Here is a 17,148-nt window from a genome sequence, read left to right as displayed (position 1 = left end):
CGCTATATGTATAAACATGGTAATATCTACACCACCATCTATATAAATATGGAAATATCTACACCGCCATCTGTATAAATATGGAAATATCTACAATGCCATCTGTAGAAAGATGGAAGTATCTCCACCGCAATCTGTGTAAACGTGGAAATATCTACACCGATATCTGTATAAACAGGGAAATATATACAACGCGATCTGCATAAACATGGAAATATCTACACCGCTATCTCCATAAACATGGAAATATCTACACCGCCGTCTGTATAAACATGGAAATACCTACACCGCTATCTGTATAAACATGGAAATATCTACACCGCGATCTGTATAAACATGGAAATATCTACACAGCCATCTGTATAAACATGGAAATATCTACACAGCCATCTGTATAAACATGGAAATATCTACACAGCCATCTGTATATACATGGAAATATCTACACTGCTATCTGTATAAACATGGAAATATCTACACCGCTGTCTGTATAAACATGGAAATATCTACACCGCAATCCGTATAAACATGGAAATATCTACACCGCGATCTGTATAAACATGGAAATATCTTCACCACGATCTGTATATACATGGAAACATCTACACCGCTATCAGTATAAACATGGAAATATCTACAAAGCTATCTCTATAAACATGGAAATATCTACACTGCCATCTGTATAAACATGGAAATATCTACACAGCCATCTGTATATACATGGAAATATCTACACCGCTATCTGAATAAACATGGAAATAACTACACCGCTATTTGTATAAACAAGCAAATATCTACACCGTGATCTGTATAAACATGGAAATATCTATACCAACATCTCTATAAACATGGAAATATCTGCACCCCTCTCTGTATAAACATGGAAATAACTACACCGCGATCTGTATAAACATGGAAATATCTTCAAAACGATCTGTATAAACTTGGAAATAACTACACCGCTATATGTATAAACATGGTAATATCTACACCACCATCTATATAAACATGGAAATATCTACACCGCCATGTGTATAAATATGGAAATATCTACACAGACATCTGTATATACATGGAAATATGTACACTGCTATCTGTATAAACATGGAAATATCTACACCGCTGTCTGTATAAACATGGAAATATCCTCACTGCTATCTCTATGAACATGGATATATCTACACCGCTATCTAAATAAACATGGAAATATCTACACTGCCATCTCTATAAACATGGAAATATCTACATCGCCATCTGTATAAACATGGAAATATCTACACCGCTATATCTATAAACATGGTAATATCTACCCTGGTATCTGAATAAAGATGGAAATGTCTACACCCCTATCTGTATAAACATGGAAATATCCACACCGCTATCTCTATAAACATGGAAAAATCAACACCGCTATCTCTATGAACATGGAAATATCTACACCGCCATCTCTATAAACATGGGAATATCGACACCGCGATCAGTATAAACATGGAAATATCTACACTGCTATCTGTATAAACATGGAAATATCTCCAATGCTATCTCTATAAACATCGAAATATCTACAACGACATCTGTATAAACATGGAAAAACTTACAAAGTTATGTGTATAAACATGGAAATATCTACATCGCCATCTGTATAAACATGGAAATATCTACACAGCCATGTGTATATGCATGGAAATATCTACACCGCTATCTATATAAATATGGAAATAACTACACCGCTATCTGTAATAACATGGAAATATCTGCACCGCCATCTACATATCCATGGAAATATCTGTGCCGCCATCTGTATAAACATGGAAATATCTACACGGTAATCTGTGTAGACATGGAAATATCAACACCGCCATCTGTACAAACATGGAAATATCTGCACCACTATCTGTTTAAACATGGAAATATCTACAACACTATCTCTATTAACATGGAAATATCTACACCGTCATCTGTATTAATATGGAAATATCTACACAGTCATCTGTATAAACCTGAAAATGTCTACAATGTCATCTATATAAACATGGAAATATCTACAGAGAACTCTGTATAAACATGGAAATATCTGCACAGCCATCTGTATAAACATGGAAATATCTACACTGCTATCTGTATAAACATGGAAATATCTACACCGCTATGTGTATTAACGTGGAAATATCTCCATTGCTATCTGTATAAACATGGACATATCTCCACCGCAATCTGTATAAACATGAAAATATCTACACCGCTATCTCTATAAACATGGAAATATCTACAATACCATCTGTACAAACATGGAAATATCTACACAGTTATCTGTAGAAAGATGGAAATATCTACACCGCTATCTCTATAAACATGGAAATAACTACACCGCTATCTCTATAAACATGGAAATATCTTCACTGCTATCTACATCAACATGGAAATGTATACACCGCCATCTCTTTAAACATGGAGATATCTACAACGCCATCTACATAAACAAGAAAATATCTACACTGCCATCTATATAAACATGGAAATATCTACACCGCCATCTCTATAAACATGGAAATATCTACACTGCCATTTGTAGAAAGATGGAAATATCTACACTGCCATCTGTATAAACGTGGAAATAACTACACCGCTATCTCTATAAACATGGAAATATCTACACCGCGATCTGTATAAACATGGAAATATCTACACCGCGATCTGTATAAACATGGAAATATCTTCACCACGATCTGTATAAACATGGAAGTATCTACACCACTATCTGTATAAACATGGTAATATCTACACCACCATCTATATAAACATGGAAATATCTACACCGCCATCTGTATAAACATGGAAATATCTTCAATGCTATGTGTAGAAAAATGGAAATATCTACACTGCAATCTGTGTAAACATGGAAATATCTACACCGATATCTGTTAAAACATGGAAATATCTACACCGCTATCTGTATAAACATGGAAATATCTACACTGCGATCTGCATAAACATGGGAATATCTACACCGTGTTGTGTATAAACATGGAAATATCTACACCGCTATCTGTATAAACATGGACATATCTACAAAGCTATCTCTATAAACTTGGAAATATCTACACCGCTACCTGTATAAACATGGAAATATCTACACTGTCATCTGTATAAACTTGGAAATATCTAAACTGCCATCTGTGGAAAGATGGAAATATCTACACCACGAGCTGAATAAATATGAAAATATCTACAACGCTATCTCTGTAAAGATGGAAATATCCACACCACAATCTGTGCAAAGTTGGAAATATCTACACCGCTATCTCAGTAAACATGGAAATATCTACGCCACTATCTGTATAAACATGGAAATATCTACATCTCTATCTGTATAAACATGGATATATCTACACTGTTATCTGTATAAACATGGAAATATCTACACCGCTATCTGTATAAATTTGGAAATATCTACACCGCCATTTGTGTAAACATACAAATATCTACAGAGTCATCTGTATACACATGGAAATATCTACACAGCCATCTGTATAAACATGGATGTATCTACACAACTATCTCTATAAACAAGGAAATACCTACAGCGCTATCTCTGTAAACATGGAAATATCAACACCACAGTCTCTACAAACATGGAAATATGTACACCGCCATCTGTATAAACATGGAAATATCTACACCACTATCTGTATATATATGGAAATATCTTCACTGCCATCTGTATAAACATGGAAATATCTACACCGCCATCTGTATAAAGATGGAAATATCTACACCGCAATCTGTATAAACATGGAAATAACTACACCGCTATCTCTATAAACATGGAAATATCTACACCACTATCTCCATCAACATGGAAATATATACACCGCCATCTCTTTAAACATGGAGGTAACTACAACGCCATCTACATAAACAAGAAAATATCTACACTGCCATGTATATAAACATGGAATTATCTACACTGCCGTCTCTATAAACATGGAAATAACTTCACTGCCATTTGTAGAAAGATGGAAATATCTACACCGCCCTCTGTATAAACGTGGAAATAACTACACCGCTATCTGTATAAACATGGAAATATCTACACGGAAAGCTGTATAAACATGGAAATATTTAGACAGTCATCTCTATAAACATGGAAATATCTATACCGCTTTCTGTATAAACATGGAAATACCCACACCGCTGTCTGTATAAAGATGGAAATATCTGCACCGCTATCTGTATAAAGATGGAAATATCTGCACCGCTATCTGTATAAAGATGGAAATATCTGCACCGCTATCTTTATAAACATGGAAATATCTGCAACTCTATCTGTGAAACATAGAAATATCTACACGGCTATTTGTGTAAACATGGAAATATCTGCACCGCTATCTGTATAAAGATGGAAATATCTACACCACTATCTGTAAAACGTGGAAATATCTTCACCGCTCTCTGTATAAACATGGAAATATCTACACCGTTATCTGTATAAACATGGAAATATCTAAACCGCTATCTGTATAAACAAGGAAATATCTACAACGCCATCTGTATAAACATGGAAATACCTACACCGCTATCTGTATAAAGATGGAAATATCCACACCGCTATCTCTATAAACATGGAAATACGTACACCGCTTTCTCTATAAACATGGAAATATCTACACTGCAATCTCTATATACATGGAAATATCTACACCGCCATCTCTATAAACATGAAAATATCTACACCGCCATCTTCAGAAACATGGATGTATCTACACCGTCATCTGTATAAAAGTGGAAATATCTACACCACTATCTGTATAAACATGGAAATATCTTCACTGCAATCTCTATATACATGGAAATATCTACACCGCCATGTCTATAAACATGAAAATAGCTGCACCGCCATCTTCAGAAACATGGATGTATCTACACCGCCATCTGTATAAACGTGGAAATATCTACACCACTATCTGTATAAACATGGAAATATCTACACTGCCATGTGTATAAACATGGAAATATCTACACCGCAATCTGTATAAATATGGAAATAACTACACCGCTATCTCTATAGACATGGAAATATTTTCACCGCTATCTGTATAAACAAGGAAATATCTACACTGCCATCTGTATAAAGATGGAAATATCTACACCGCGAGCTGTATAAACATGGAAATATCTACACCACTATCTGTATAAATATGGAAATAACAACACCGTTATCTGTATAAATATGGAAATATCTTCACCGATATCTCTATAAACATGAAAATACTTTCCCCACACTCTCTATAAACATGGAGATATTTACAACGCTATCTCTATAAACATAGAAATAACTACACCGCCATCTCTATAAACATGGAAATATCTACACCGCCATCTGCATAAACATGGAAATACCTACACAGCTATCTGTATAAACATGGAAATATCTACACTGCTGTCTCTATAAACATGGAAATATCTACACCTCTATCTGAATAAACATGGAAATATCTACACCACTGTCTCTAGAAACATGGAAATATCTACAATGATATCTCTATAAACACGCAAATATCTACATCACTGTCTCTATAAACATGGAAATATCTACACCGCTATCTCTATGAACATGGAAATATCTACACCGCTGTCTCTAGAAACATGGAAATATCTACACCGCTATCTCTATAAACGTGGAAATATATACACAGCTATCTCTAAAAACATGGAAATATCTACACCTCTATCTGAATAAACATGGAAATATCTACACCACTGTCTCTATAAACATGGAAATATCTACAATGATACCTCTATAAACACGCAAATATCTACATCACTGTCTCTATAAACATGGAAATATCTACACCGCTATCTCTATGAACATGGAAATATCTACACCGCTGTCTCTAGAAACATGGAAATATCTACACCGCTATCTCTATAAACGTGGAAATATATACACCGCTATCTCTAAAAACATGGAAATATCTACACCGCTATCTCTATAAACGTGGGAACATCTACACCGATAACTCTATAAACCTGGAAATATCTACACCGCTATAAGTATAAATGTGGAAATATCTACACCGCTATCAGTATAAACATGGAAATATCTACACCGCTATCTCTATAAACATGGAAATATCTACACCGCTATCTCTATAAACATGGAAATAATTACACCGCTATCTGTATAAACATGGAAATATTTACAAAGCTATCCCTATAAACATGGAAATATCTACACCGCTATCTCTATAAACATGGAAATATCTACACCACTATCTGTAAAACATGGAAATATCTACACCGCTGTCTGTATAAACATGGAAATATATACACGGCTATCTGTTTAAACATGGAAATATCTACACCACTGACTGTATAAACATGGAAATATCTACACCGCTATCTGTATAAACATGGAAATATCTACACCGCTGTCTCTATAAACCTGGAAATATCTACACCGTTATCTGTATTAATGTGGAAATACCTACACCGCTATCTGTATAGACGTGGAAATATCTACACCGCTATGTCTACAAACGTGGAAATATCTACACCACTATCTGTATAAACATGGAAATACCTACACCGGTATGTGTATAAACGTGGAAATATCTGCACCGCTATGTGTATAAACTTGGAAATTTCTACACCGCAATGTGTATAAAAGTGGAAATACCTTCACCGCTATCTGTATAAACGTGGAAATATCTACACCGCTATCACTATAAACGTGGAAATATCTACACCGTTATCTGTATAAAAGTGGGAATATCTACACGGCTATCCCTATAAACGTGTAAACATTTACACGGCTATCTGTATAAACATGGAAATATTTACACCGCTATCTCTAAAAACATGGAAATATCTACACCGCTATGTCTATAAACATGAAAATATTTACACCGCTATCTGTATAATCATGGAAATATTTACACCGCTATCTGTAAAAACTTGGAAATATTTACACCGCTATGTCTATAAAAATGGAAATATCTACACCGCTATCTCCATAAACATGAAAATATCTTCACTGTTGTTTGTATGAACATGAAAATATCTACACCGCTATCTCTATAAACATAGAAATATCTACATTGCTGTCTGTATAAACATGGAAATATCTACACAGCTATCTGTATAAACATGGAAATATCTACACCGCTATCTGTATAAACATGGAAATATCTACACGGAAAGCTGTATAAACATGGAAATATTTAGACAGTCATCTCTATAAACATGGAAATATCTATACCGCTTTCTGTATAAACATGGAAATACCCACACCGCTGTCTGTATAAAGATGGAAATATCTGCACCGCTATCTGTATAAAGATGGAAATATCTGCACCGCTATCTTTATAAACATGGAAATATCTGCAACTCTATCTGTGAAACATAGAAATATCTACACGGCTATTTGTGTAAACATGGAAATATCTGCACCGCTATCTGTATAAAGATGGAAATATCTACACCACTATCTGTAAAACGTGGAAATATCTTCACCGCTCTCTGTATAAACATGGAAATATCTACACCGATATCTGTATAAACATGGAAATATCTAAACCGCTATCTGTATAAACAAGGAAATATCTACAACGCCATCTGTATAAACATGGAAATACCTACACCGCTATCTGTATAAAGATGGAAATATCCACACCGCTATCTCTATAAACATGGAAATACTTACACCGCTTTCTCTATAAACATGGAAATATCTACACTGCAATCTCTATATACATGTAAATATCTACACCGTCATCTCTATAAACATGAAAATATCTACACCGCCATCTTCAGAAACATGGATGTATCTACACCGTCATCTGTATAAAAGTGGAAATATCTACACCACTATCTGTATAAACATGGAAATATCTTCAAAACGATCTGTATAAACATGGAAATAACTACACCGCTATCTGTATAAACATGGTAATATCTACACCACCATCTATATAAACATGGAAATATCTACACCGCCATCTGTATAAATATGGAAATATCTACAATGCCATCTGTAGAAAGATGGAAATATCTCCTCCGCAATCTGTGTAAACATGGAAATATCTACACCGATATCTGTATAAACATGGAAATATATACACCGCGATCTGCATAAACATGGAAATATCTACACCGTGATCTGTATGAACATGGAAATATCTACACAGCTATCTCCATAAACATGGAAATATCTACACCGCCGTCTGTATAAACATGGAAATACCTACACCGCTATCTGTATAAACATGGAAATATCTACACCGCGATCTGTATAAACATGGAATTATCTACACAGCCATCTGTATAAACATGGAAATATCTACACAGCCATCTGTATAAACATGGAAATATCTACACAGCCATCTGTATATACATGGAAATATCTACACTGCTATCTGTATAAACATGGAAATATCTACACCGCTGTCTGTATAAACATGGAAATATCTACACCGCAATCTGTATAAACATGGAAATATCTACACCGCGATCTGTATAAACATGGAAATATCTTCACCATGATCTGTATATACATGGAAACATCTACACCGCTATCAGTATAAACATGGAAATATCTACAAAGCTATCTCTATAAACATGGAAATATCTACACTGCCATCTGTATAAACATGGAAATATCTACACAGCCATCTGTATATACATGGAAATATCAACACTGCTATCTGTATAAACATGGAAATATCTACACCGCTGTCTGTATAAACATGGAAATATCTACACCGCAATCTGTATAAACATGGAAATATCTACACCGCGATCGGTATAAACATGGAAATATCTTCACCACGATCTGTATATACATGGAAACATCTACACCGCTATCAGTATAAACATGGAAATATCTACAAAGCTATCTCTATAAACATGGAAATATCTACACTGCCATCTGTACAAACATGGAAATATCTACACAGCCATCTGTATATACATGGAAATACCTACACCGCTATCTGTATAAACATGGAAATAACTACACCGCTATTTGTATAAACAAGCAAATATCTACACCGTGATCTGTATAAACATGGGAATATCTATACCAACATCTCTATAAACATGGAAATATGTACACCCCTATCTGTATAAACATGGAAATATCCACACCGCTATCTCTATAAACCTGGAAAAATCAACACCGCTATCTCCATGAACATGGAAATATCTACACCGCCATCTCTATAAACATGGAAATATCTACACCATGATCAGTATAAACATGGAAATAACTACACCGCTATCTGTATAAACATCGAAATATCTACACCGCCATCTGTATAAACATGGAAATACTTACAAAGTTATCTGTATAAACATGGTAATATCTACACTGCCATCTGTAGAAACATGGAAATATCTACACAGCTATGTGTACATACATGAAAATATCTACACCGCTATCTATAGAAACAAGGAAATAACCACACCGCTATCTGTATAAACATGGAAATATCTACACCGCCATCTACATATCCATGGAAATATCTGCGCCGCCATCTGTATAAACTTGGAAATATCTACACGGTCATCTGTGTATAGATGGAAATATCAACACCGCCATCTGTACAAACATGGAAATATCTGCACCGCTATCTGTATAAACATGGAAATATCTACACCGCGGTCTGTATAAACATGAAATATCTACACCGCTATCTGTATAAACATGGAAATATCTACACCGCTATCTCTATAAATATGGAAATATCTACACCGTGATCTGTATAAACATGGAAATATTTACACCACTATCTGTATAAACATGGAAACTTCTACACCGTTATCTGTATAAATATGGAAATATCTACACCGATATCTCTATAAACTTGGAAATATCTACACCGCCATCTGTATAAACATGGAAATACCTATACAGTCATCAGTGTAAACATCGAAATATCTACACCACCATCTGTATAAACTTGGAAATATCTACAATGCCATCTGTATACACATGGAAATACCTACACGGCAATCTGTGTATAGATGGAAACATCATCACCGCCATCTGTACAAACATGGAAATATCTACACTGCTATCTCTATAAACATGGAAATACCAACACTGCGGTCTGTATAAACATGGAAATATCTACACCGGTTTCTGTTTAAAGATGGAAATATCTACAGCGCCATCTCTATAAACATTGAAATATCTACACTGCCATCTGTAAAAACATGGAAATATCTACGCAGTCATCTGAATAAACATGGAAATATCTACACCATCATCTGTATAAACATGGAAATACCTACAATACCATCTGTATACACATGGATATATCTACACAGACATCTGTATAAATATGGAAATATCTACACGGCCATCTGCATAAACATGGAAATATCTACACTGCCATCTGTAGAAAGATGGAAATACCTACACCGCTATCTCTATAAATATGGAAATATCTACACCGCCATCTCTATAAACATGAAAATATCTACACTGCCATCTCCATAAAGATGGAAGTTACTACACCGCCATATGTATAAACACGGAAATATCTACGCCATCATCTGTGTAAACATGGAAATATCTACACCGTTATCTGTATAAACATGGAAATATCTACACCTCCATCTGCATTTCCATGGAAATATCTACACCGCCATCTGTATAAACATGGAAATATCTACACTGCTATGTCTATAAACATGGAAATATCTACACCGCCATCTCTATAAACATGAAATTATCTACACTGCCATCTCCACAAACATGGAACTAACTACTTCGCCATCTGTATAAACATGGAAACATCTACACCGCCATCTGTGTGAATAAGGAAATATCTACAATGCCATCTGTGTAAAGATATAAATATCTGCACCGCGAGCTGTATAAACATGGAAATATCAACATCGCTATCTGTATAAACCTGGAAATACCAACACCGCTATCGGTATAATCATGGAAATATCTACAACGCCATCTATATAAACATGGAAATATCTAAACCGCTTTGTCTATAAACATGGAAATACCTACACCGCTATCTCTATAAACATGGAAATATCTACACGGCGATCTGTATAAACATGGAAATATCTACACCGCTATCTGTATAAACATGGAAATATCTACACCGCGATCTGTATAAACATGGAAATATCTTCAAAACGATCTGTATAAACATGGAAATAACTACACCGCTATCTGTATAAACATGGTAATATCTACACCACCATCTATATATACATGGAAATATCTACACCGCCATCTGTATAAATATGGAAATATCTACAATGCCATCTGTAGAAAGATGGAAATATCTCCACCGCAATCTGTGTAAACATGGAAATATCTACACCGATATCTGTATAAACATGGAAATATATACACCGCGATCTGCATAAACATGGAAATATCTACACCGTGATCTGTATGAACATGGAAATATCTACACAGCTATCTCCATAAACACGGAAATATCTACACCGCCGTCTGTATAAACATGGAAATACCTACACCGCTATCTGTATAAACATGGAAATATCTACACCGCGATCTGTATAAACATGGAAATATCTACACAGCCATCTGTATAAACATGGAAATATCTACACAGCCATCTGTATAAACATGGAAATATCTACACAGCCATCTGTATAAACATGGAAATATCTACACAGCCATCTGTATATACATGGAAATATCTACACCTCTATCTGTATAAACATGGAAATATCTACACCGCTGTCTGTATAAACATGGAAATATCTACACCGCGATCTGTATAAACATGGAAATATCTACACCACGATCTGTATAAACATGGAAATATCTTCACCACGATCTGTATATACATGGAAACATCTACACCGCTATCAGTATAAACATGGAAATATCTACAAAGCTATCTCTATAAACATGGAAATATCTACACTGCCATCTGTATAAATATGGAAATATCTACACAGCCATCTGTATATACATGGAAATATCTACACCGCTATCTGTATAAACATGGAAATAACTACACCGCTATTTGTATAAACAAGCAAATATCTACACCGTGATCTGTATAAACATGGAAATATCTATACCAACATATCTATAAACATGGAAATATCTACACCGCCATCTGTATAAACATGGAAATACCTACAAAGTCATCTGTATAAACATGGAAATATCTACACACCCATCTGTATAAACATGGAAATATCTACACCGCCATCTGTATAAACATGGAAATACCTACAAAGTCATCTGTATAAACATGGAAATATCCACACCCCTATCTGTATAAACATGGAAATATCCACACTGCTATCTCTATAAACATGGAAAAATCAACACCGCTATCTCTATGAACATGGAAATATCTACACTGCCATCTCTATAAACATGGAAATATCTACACCAAGATCAGTATGAACATTGAAATATCTACACCGCTATCTGTATAAACATGGAAATATCTCTACGGCTATCTCTATAAATATCGAAATATCTACACCACCATCTGTATAAACATGGAAATACTTACAAAGTTATCTGTATAAACATGGAAATATCTACACCGCCATCTGTATAAACATGGAAATATCTACACAGCCATGTGTACATACATGGAAATATCTACACCGCTATCTATATAAACATGGAAATAACTACACCGCTATCTGTATAAACATGGAAATATCTGCACCGCCATCTACATATCCATGGAAATATCTGCACCACCATCTGTATAAACATGGGAATATCCACACGGTCATTTGTGTATAGATGGAAATATCAACACCGCCATCTGTACAAACATGGAAATATCTGCGCCACTATCAGTAGAAACATGGAAATATCTACACCGCGGTCTGTATAAACATGGAAATATCTACACCACTATCTGTATAAACATGGGAATATCTACACAGCTATCTCTATAAACTTGGAAATATCTACACCGCCATCTGTATAAACATGGAAATACCTATACAGTCAGCTGTGTAAACATGGAAATATCTACACCACCATCTGTATAAACATGGAAATATCTACAATGCCATCTGTATACACATGGAAATACCTACTCGGCATTCTGTGTATAGATGGAAACATCAACACCGCCATCTGTACAAACATGGAAATATCTACACTGCTATCTCTATAAACATGGAAATATCTACACTGCGGTCTGTATAAACATGGAAATACCTACACTGGTATCTGTTTAAACATGGAAATATCTACAGCGCCATCTCTATAAACTTTTAAATATCTACTCTGCCATCTGTAAAAACATGGAAATATCTACACAGTCATCTTAATAAACATGGAAATATCTACACCACCATCTGTATAAACATGGAAATACCTACAATACCATCTGTATACACATGGAAATATCTACACAGACGTCAGTATAAATATGGAAATATCCACACGGCCATCTGTATAAACATGGAAATATCTTCACTGCCATCTGTAGAAAGATGGAAATATCTACACCGCTATCTCTATAAATATGGAAATATCTACACCGCCATCTCTATAAACATGAAAATATCTACACTGCCATCTCCATAAAGATGGAAGTTACTACTCCGCCATGTGTATAAACACGGAAATATCTACACCACCATCTGTGTAAACCTGGAAATATCTACACCGTTATCTGTATAAACATGGAAATATCTACACCGCCATCTGCATTTCCATGGAAATATCTACACCGCCATCTGTATAAACATGGAAATATCTACACTGCTATGTCTATAAACATGGAAATATCTACACCGCCATCTCTATAAACATGAAATTATCTACACTGCCATCTCCACAAACATGGAACTAACTACTACGCCATCTGTATAAACATGGAAACATCTTCACCGCCATCTGTGTGAATAAGGAAATATATACAATGCCATCTGTGTAAAGATATAAATATCTGCACCGCGAGCTGTATAAACATGGAAATATCAACATCGCTATCTCTATAAACCTGGAAATACCAACACCGCTATCGGTATAATCATGGAAATATCTACAACGCCATCTATATAAACATGGAAATATCTAAACCGCTTTGTCTATAAACATGGAAATACCTACACCGCTATCTCTATAAACATGGAAATATCTACACCGCGATCTGTATAAACATGGAAATATCTACACCGCTATCTGTATAAACATGGAAATATCTACACCGCGATCTGTATAAACATGGAAATATCTTCAAAACGATCTGTATAAACATGGAAATAACTACACCGCTATCTGTATAAACATGGTAATATCTACACCACCATCTATATAAACATGGAAATATCTACACTGCCATCTGTATAAATATGTAAATATCTACAATGCCATCTGTAGAAAGATGGAAATATCTCCACCGCAATCTGTGTAAACATGGAAATATCTACCCCGATATCTGTATAAACATGGAAATATATACACCGCGATCTGCATAAACATGGAAATATCTACACCGTGATCTGTATGAACATGGAAATATCTACACAGCTATCTCCATAAACATGGAAATATCTACACCGCCGTCTGTATAAACATGGAAATACCTACACCGCTATCTGTATAAACATGGAAATATCTACACCGCGATCTGTATAAACATGGAAATATCTACACAGCCATCTGTATAAACATGGAAATATCTACACAGCCATCTGTATAAACATGGAAATATCTACACAGCCATCTGTATATACATGGAAATATCTACACTGCTATCTGTATAAACATGGAAATATCTACACCGCTGTCTGTATAAACATGGAAATATCTACACCGTGATCTGTATAAACATGGAAATATCTACACCGCGATCTGTATAAACATGGAAATATCTTCACCACGATCTGTATATACATGGAAACATCTACACCGCTATCAGTATAAACATGGAAATATCTACAAAGCTATCTCTATAAACATGGAAATATCTACACTGCCATCTGTATAAACATGGAAATATCTACACAGCCATCTGTATATACATGGAAATATCTACACCGCTATCTGTATAAACATGGAAATATCTACACCGCTATCTGTATAAACATGGTAATAACTACACCGCGATCTGTATAAACATGGAAATATCTTCAAAACGATCTGTATAAACATGGAAATAACTACACCGCTATATGTATAAACATGGTAATATCTACACCACCATCTATATAAATATGGAAATATCTACACCGCCATCTGTATAAATATGGAAATATCTACAATGCCATCTGTAGAAAGATGGAAGTATCTCCACCGCAATCTGTGTAAACGTGGAAATATCTACACCGATATCTGTATAAACAGGGAAATATATACAACGCGATCTGCATAAACATGGAAATATCTACACCGCTATCTCCATAAACATGGAAATATCTACACCGCCGTCTGTATAAACATGGAAATACCTACACCGCTATCTGTATAAACATGGAAATATCTACACCGCGATCTGTATAAACATGGAAATATCTACACAGCCATCTGTATAAACATGGAAATATCTACACAGCCATCTGTATAAACATGGAAATATCTACACAGCCATCTGTATATACATGGAAATATCTACACTGCTATCTGTATAAACATGGAAATATCTACACCGCTGTCTGTATAAACATGGAAATATCTACACCGCAATCCGTATAAACATGGAAATATCTACACCGCGATCTGTATAAACATGGAAATATCTTCACCACGATCTGTATATACATGGAAACATCTACACCGCTATCAGTATAAACATGGAAATATCTACAAAGCTATCTCTATAAACATGGAAATATCTACACTGCCATCTGTATAAACATGGAAATATCTACACAGCCATCTGTATATACATGGAAATATCTACACCGCTATCTGAATAAACATGGAAATAACTACACCGCTATTTGTATAAACAAGCAAATATCTACACCGTGATCTGTATAAACATGGAAATATCTATACCAACATCTCTATAAACATGGAAATATCTGCACCCCTCTCTGTATAAACATGGAAATAACTACACCGCGATCTGTATAAACATGGAAATATCTTCAAAACGATCTGTATAAACTTGGAAATAACTACACCGCTATATGTATAAACATGGTAATATCTACACCACCATCTATATAAACATGGAAATATCTACACCGCCATGTGTATAAATATGGAAATATCTACACAGACATCTGTATATACATGGAAATATGTACACTGCTATCTGTATAAACATGGAAATATCTACACCGCTGTCTGTATAAACATGGAAATATCCTCACTGCTATCTCTATGAACATGGATATATCTACACCGCTATCTAAATAAACATGGAAATATCTACACTGCCATCTCTATAAACATGGAAATATCTACATCGCCATCTGTATAAACATGGAAATATCTACACCGCTATATCTATAAACATGGTAATATCTACCCTGGTATCTGAATAAAGATGGAAATGTCTACACCCCTATCTGTATAAACATGGAAATATCCACACCGCTATCTCTATAAACATGGAAAAATCAACACCGCTATCTCTATGAACATGGAAATATCTACACCGCCATCTCTATAAACATGGGAATATCTACACCGCGATCAGTATAAACATGGAAATATCTACACTGCTATCTGTATAAACATGGAAATATCTCCAATGCTATCTCTATAAACATCGAAATATCTACAACGACATCTGTATAAACATGGAAAAACTTACAAAGTTATGTGTATAAACATGGAAATATCTACATCGCCATCTGTATAAACATGGAAATATCTACACAGCCATGTGTATATGCATGGAAATATCTACACCGCTATCTATATAAATATGGAAATAACTACACCGCTATCTGTAATAACATGGAAATATCTGCACCGCCATCTACATATCCATGGAAATATCTGTGCCGCCATCTGTATAAACATGGAAATATCTACACGGTAATCTGTGTAGACATGGAAATATCAACATCGCCATCTGTACAAACATGGAAATATCTGCACCACTATCTGTTTAAACATGGAAATATCTACAACACTATCTCTATTAACATGGAAATATCTACACCGTCATCTGTATTAATATGGAAATATCTACACAG

Source organism: Pan troglodytes, chromosome 23 (genome assembly GCF_028858775.2).
Source record: "Pan troglodytes isolate AG18354 chromosome 23, NHGRI_mPanTro3-v2.0_pri, whole genome shotgun sequence".
NCBI lineage: Eukaryota > Metazoa > Chordata > Mammalia > Primates > Hominidae > Pan > Pan troglodytes.
Note: the sequence above shows the minus strand (reverse complement) of the source record.